General features: G+C 38.1%; 1 non-coding gene across 1 annotated transcript; it reads right to left on the bottom strand.

Annotated features, from left to right (window-relative positions):
* Nucleotides 1–4,147: 4,147 nt before the first annotated feature.
* On the bottom strand, nt 4,148–4,260 carry LOC117091299. Its single transcript, XR_004440390.1, has one exon. It is a non-coding gene; the product is annotated as a U5 spliceosomal RNA (small nuclear RNA).
* Between the last annotated feature and the right edge of the window lie 1,976 nt (nt 4,261–6,236).

The following is a 6,236-nucleotide window of genomic DNA, read 5'->3' as shown; positions in this document are numbered from 1 at the left end:
TCTGCCTGCCTCAGACTCCCAAAGTGCTGGGATTATAGGCGTGAGCCACCACGCCCAGCTTCAAGGAAGATTTTTTTTTTTTTTTTTTGAGACAGAGTTTTGCTCTTGTTGCCTAGGCTGTAGTGCAGTGGTGCCATCTCAGCTTACTGCAACCTCCGCCTCCCAGATTCAAGCAGTTCTCCTGCCTAAGGCCAGCCTCCAGAGTAGCTGGGATTACAGACATGCGCCACCACGCCCGGCTAATTTTGTATTTTTAGCAGAAACGGGGTTTCTCCATGTTGGTCAGGCTGGTCAGGAACTCCCGACCTCAGGTGATCTGCCCGCCTCGGCCTCCCAAAGTGCTGGGATTGCAGGTGTGAGCCACCGCGCCCGGCCAAGGCAGATTTTTAAACATGACAAAGGTGAAAGAGAGTGAAGGGAACAATCATACTGTTTTGGAATAATTAAGGAGGCTTCCTGGAGGAGAGTGTGATGATTCTTGATGAATAAATAGAGATAATCAAAAAAAAGTGTGGTACTATCACCAAAACCAATAGACAATAAAAGAGATTATAAAACTCGTAAACATACCCATGTAATATGAGAATTCCTTAGGTAATGAAGGTGACATTATAAATTAGTGGGGGAAGAAACCTATTCAATTAGTAGTGAAGGAAACATGCTTAACCATGGGAAAAATAGACTGTCACCTTGTTTCCTGAAGAAAAAAAAAAGTGTAAAACACAAAACCAGAAACCAGAAAAAATACAAGTGACTGATCTAAAGATAGAGAAGAACCTTCTAAATATAAAAGAATTGGAAGAACTTAAAAAGAATGAAATTGATTTGACTGTGTAAAATACCTAATGTAGATGACGGGTTGATGGGTGCAGCAAACCACCATGGCACATGTATACCTATGTAACAAACCTGTCCCACGTATCCCGAAACTTAAAGTATAATAATTTTTTAAAAGTGCCATCCTAGGGAAAAGATATCTATAATATATGTCAGACAAAGGTTTAATGTACTTAACATATCAAGATCTCTTACTAACCAATAAGAATAAAAGGACATGAATATATAAGTCCCCAAAGAAATATAAAACTCAAATTTAAGTATTTTTTAATGCTCAACCTCACTAGTAGTCAAAGACATGCAAAATAAACTATATTCTATTTTTCATCTACCAAACTAGCAAAAGAAAGTGTTTAATTTTATTTCAATAGTTTTGGGGGTACAGGTGGCTTCTGTTTATAGGAATAAGTTATTTAGTGCCGATTTCTGAGAGTTGTGGTGCACCTGTCACCTGAGCAGTGTACACTATACCCAATGTGTAGTCTATTATCTCTCACCCCACTCGCAACCTTCCCTGCAAGTCCCCAAAGTCCATTATATCATGCTTATGCCCTTGCATTCTCATAGGTTAGCTCCCAAAAGAAACATTTTAATTGCTGATAAATGTGCAATAAACATCTCCCCATTTTCCCCACCCCACAGACCCTGGCAATCACGATTCTACTGTCTGCTTCTATGAGTTCAACTTTTTTAGATTCCCCATATAAGTGAGGTCATACAATATTAGTCTTTCTGTGTCTGGCTTATTTCACTTAATGTAACATCCTCCAGGTTTATCCATGTTGTCACAAATGTCAGTATTTCCTTCCTTTTTATGGGTAAGTATTCCATTGTCTGTATTTACTACATTTTATCTCTTCATTTGTTGATAGACACATTGTTTCTGTATCTTGACTATTGTGAGTAATCCTTTGGATATAAATGCAGAAGTGGAGTTGCTGGATTATATGATAGTTGTATTTTTAATTTTTTGAGGAACCTCCATACTATTTTTCCATAATTGCTGTATCAATTTATATTCCCACCAGCAGTGTACAAGGGTTCCTGTTTCTCTACACCCTCAGCAACACTTGTTATTGCTTTTTTTTTTTTTTTTTTTTTTAAATAGAGATAGTCTTGCTGTGTTGCTCAGGCTGGTTTCAAACTTTTGGTCTCAAGCAGTCCTCCCACAGCCTCCCAAAGTGCTGGAATTACGGCATGAACCACCTGGCCATTTTTTGATAATAGCCATTCTAACACATGTGACGTGATATCATATGGTTTTGACTTGCATTTCCATGATGATTAGTTATGTTGTGTTTGTTTTAATGTATCTGTTGGCTATTTTTATGTCTGCTTTGGAAAACTGTCTATTTGCATCCTTTGCCCAATTCTTAATTGGGCTATGTTTTCTTGCTGTTGAGTTGTATGAATTCCTTACATATTTTGGATATTAACTCCTTACCAGATATATGGTTTGCAAATATTTTCTCCCATTGCATAGGTTACCCTTTCATTTTGTTGAGTGTTTCCTTTGCTATGCAGAAGCTTTTTAGTTTGATGTAGTCCAACTTGTTTATTTTTGCTTCTGTTGCCTGTACTTTGGATGCATGTCTGAAAAATCATTACCAAGACCAATGTCAAGTGGCTTTCCCCCTATCTTTTTTTCTAGGAGTTTTGTAATTTCAGATCTGATATTTAAGTCTTTAACCCATTTCAATTTAATTTTTGTGGAGGGTGTAAAGTAAGGATATAATTTTACCCTTCTGCAGGTAGATACCTTAGATACCTAGTTTTTCCAACACTGTTTATTGAAGAGACCGTCCTTTACCTATTGTATATTCGGGATGCCCATGTCAAAGATTAGTTGACCGCATATGTGTGGGTTTATTTTTTAGCTCTGTATTCTTTTCCAGTGGTCTCTGTGTCTGTTTTTATGCCAGTACTATACTGTTTTGATTAGTATAGCTCTGTAATATAATTTGAAAACAGGGAGTGTGATATATCTCGCTTTGTTGTTGTTTCTCAAGATTGCATTAATTATGTGAGGACTTTTGTGGTTCCATATAAATTTTGGGATTGTTTATTTCTATGAAAAATGCCATTGGAAGTTTGATAGGGATCACGTTGAATCTAGATTGCTTGGGGAGTATAGACATTTTAACAATACTAATACTTCAATCTGTGAACATATCTTTATTTGTGTCTTCATTTTCTTTCATCAGTGTCTTACAGTTTTTAGTGTACAGATTTTTCACCTCCTTGGTTAAATTTATTAATAATTATTGTATTGTTTTTGATGCTATTATAAATGAGATGTCTTCTTAAGTTCTTTTTTAGGTAGTTTATTATTAGCGTATAGAAATGCAACCAGTTTTCATTTGTTGATTTTGTATCCTGCAACTTTACTGAATTGGTTTATTAGTTCTAATTTATTTATGTATTTCTCTCCCTCTCTCTCTCTCTCTTTCTTTGTTTCTTTTTTAGACAGGGTCTCGCTCTGTCATCCAGGCTAGAGTGCAGTGGCATCATCACAGCTTACTGCAGCTTTGACCTCCTGTGCTCAGGTGATCCTCCCACCTCAGCCTCTGAAGTAGCTGGGACTACAGACCCACACTATCACACTCGGCTAATTTTTTTTATTTTTTGCAGAGACAAGTGCCACTATGTTGCCTAGGCTGATCTCAAACTCCTAAGCTCAAGTGATCCTCCTGCCTCGACTTCCCAAAGTGTTAGAATTACGGGCGTGAGCCCTGTGCCCAGGTGGGTTTTCTATATATCAGATTATGTCATATGCAGAGATAATTTAATTTCTTTTCTGATTTGGATGACTTTTATTTCTTTTTATTGCCTAATAACTCTGGTATATTCCTTCTTTAATTTGTTGAGAGTTTTTATCATGAAAGATGTTGAATATTATTAAATGCTTTTTCTTGTATCTACTGAATTGATCATATGATTTTTATACTTTGTTTAGTTAATGTGAAATATCACACTGGTTGATTTACATAGTTTGAACTATCTTTCATCTCAGGAATAAATCCTACTTGATCTTAGTATATGATACTTTTAATGTGGCATTGAATTTTGTTTGCTAATATTTTGTTGAGGATTTTTGCCTGTAGAGCCAGAAGTCAGGGATATTGACCTATAATTTTGTTTTCTTGTAGTATCTTTATCTGGCTTTGATGCGAGAGTAATGCTGGCCTCATAAAATGAGTTTGGAAGTGTTCCTTTCTCCTCAGTTTTAAATGCTTGGTAGAATTCATCCATGAAGCTGCCTGGTCTGGGCTTTTCTTTTTTCCCTTTCTTTTCTTTTTTGTTTTTTACTAGCCCTGCCAAAGGAAGACCTCAAAAAATTAGCTAAAAGCTCAGAGTCTTTCCTCTCCACAGGAATCTTGAGTAAAAGGTGAAAATTTTATGTGATCTGAAAAGCCAGAATATTGCTAGGTTTTTCTCTATTGGGAAGTTTTTGGTTACTGGATCAATCTCCTCACTCATAATTGATCTGTTCAGATTTTCTGTGTCTTTGTGATTCACTCTTGGTAAGTTGTATGTTTCTAGAAATTAGAGTACTACCTTGAACTTAACAGATGTTCACTGAATACTTAATTGACTGATTCTTCTTGTCTCATAAGAATGATATAAAAAAATACATAGTGTTAATGACATGTCAAGCTGTTAAAATGTTAAAGTTATAAAGCGAGAAGTTACTTTGAATGGTTCAGCCCATGAGCAGGATATTTTGTATAGCAGCAATAACTATTTGTTTATTTTTATTTTTTTAGAGACAGGTTCTTGCTGTGTTGCCCAGGCTGGTCTCAAACTCCTGGACACAAGTGATCCTCCTGCCTTGGCCTTCCAAAGTGCTGGGATTACAATCATGAGCCACCACACCTAGCTTATTATTTGTTATTGGTAATATATATCTATTGCTGCATAATGAATAACCCCAAAACATAGTGGCTTAAAACAATAAAAATCATTTACTATCTCTCACAATTTCTGTGAGTTGGGAATTCACAAGTGGATCAGTTGGGCAGTTCTATGTCAGTCTCTTATAAAGTTTCAGTCAGATGTTGGCAAGGGCTGTAGTCATCTAAAGTCTTGACTAGAGCTGGAGAATCCCCTTCCACAGTGGCTGTCTCACATTCTTGGCAGCTTGGCCTGAGTTATTGGCTACATGGGGCTCTCCACAAGACTGCTTGAGTGTCCTCACAGCATGGTAACTGGCTTATCCTGGAGCAAGTGGTTAAGAGACCAAAGCAGGAGCTGCAATGCCTTTTATCACTTAGCCTCAGAATTCATACATCACCTCTGCCATATTCAGAGCCACCCTCAATTGAATTTGAGCAGGAGACTAGTGAAGGGCCTGAATGTGAGGAAGCAAGCATCACTGTAGGTTATCCTAGAGGCTGGCTTCCACAGATGATGATATTTTCAGCATAGAAAATTATTTGTCTTTCTAAAAATATCTAAGGATGGAAGCCTTAACTGCTCCTTCAGTAATATTTTAATATTTTATTACTTAAGAAGCTGTTTCTTAATTTCAGGCAAAGTCTCTCAAGTCTAGAAAAACAACTCTGCTCAAGACTGTTGATTTGGTATTGCTCTTTACAGGTCTTTGAAAATAACCCTAGTGACAATGCCAGTGAAAAAACCATTTTAGTTATAACAACCCATTTTGGGGACAAAAGGGCTTTAAGAACAAAGCAAGGCATTTATTCTTCATGTATTCAATCAACAATGGACTACATTTAAAATATTTTTGGAGACAAGGTCTCGCTCTGTCACCCAGGCTGGAGTGCAGTGCTATAATCATAGCTCACTGCAGCATCACTCCTGGGCTCAAGCGCCCCTGATCCTGCTTCAGCCTCCTCTGTAGCTAGGACTACAGGCACATGTCATCATGCCTGGCTCATTTTATTATTTTGTAGGCTGGGCGCAGTGGCTCGTGTCTGTAATCCCAGCACTCTGGGAGGCCGAGGTGGGTGGATCACAAGGTCAGGAGATTGAGACCATCCTGTGAATGGTGAAACCCTGTCTCTACTAAAAATACAAAAAATTAACCGGGCGTGGTGGCAGGTGCCTGTAGTCCCAGCTACTTGGGAGGCTGAGGCGGGAGAATGGCGTGAACCCGAGAAGAGGGAGCTTGCAGTGAGCCGAGATCACGTCACTGCACTCCAGCCTGGGCGACAGAGCGAGACTGTGTCTCAAAAAAAAAAAAAAATTTATTTTGTAGAACTGGGGTCTTGCTATGTTGCCTAGGCTTGTCTTGAACTCCTGACCTCAAGCAGTCCTCCCACCTCAGCCTTCCAAAGTTCTGGGATTACAGGCATGAGCCACTGTACTGGCTTGGATGAAATTTCATTTGTGGCCAATATATGCAAAGTAACATATTCCAAAAATGATTTTACAGT

The sequence above is a fragment of the Trachypithecus francoisi genome, unplaced genomic scaffold, assembly GCF_009764315.1.
Source record: "Trachypithecus francoisi isolate TF-2019V2 unplaced genomic scaffold, Tfra_2.0 Lachesis_group11, whole genome shotgun sequence".
NCBI lineage: Eukaryota > Metazoa > Chordata > Mammalia > Primates > Cercopithecidae > Trachypithecus > Trachypithecus francoisi.
Note: the sequence above shows the minus strand (reverse complement) of the source record. Positions and strands in the feature narration are given on the sequence as shown.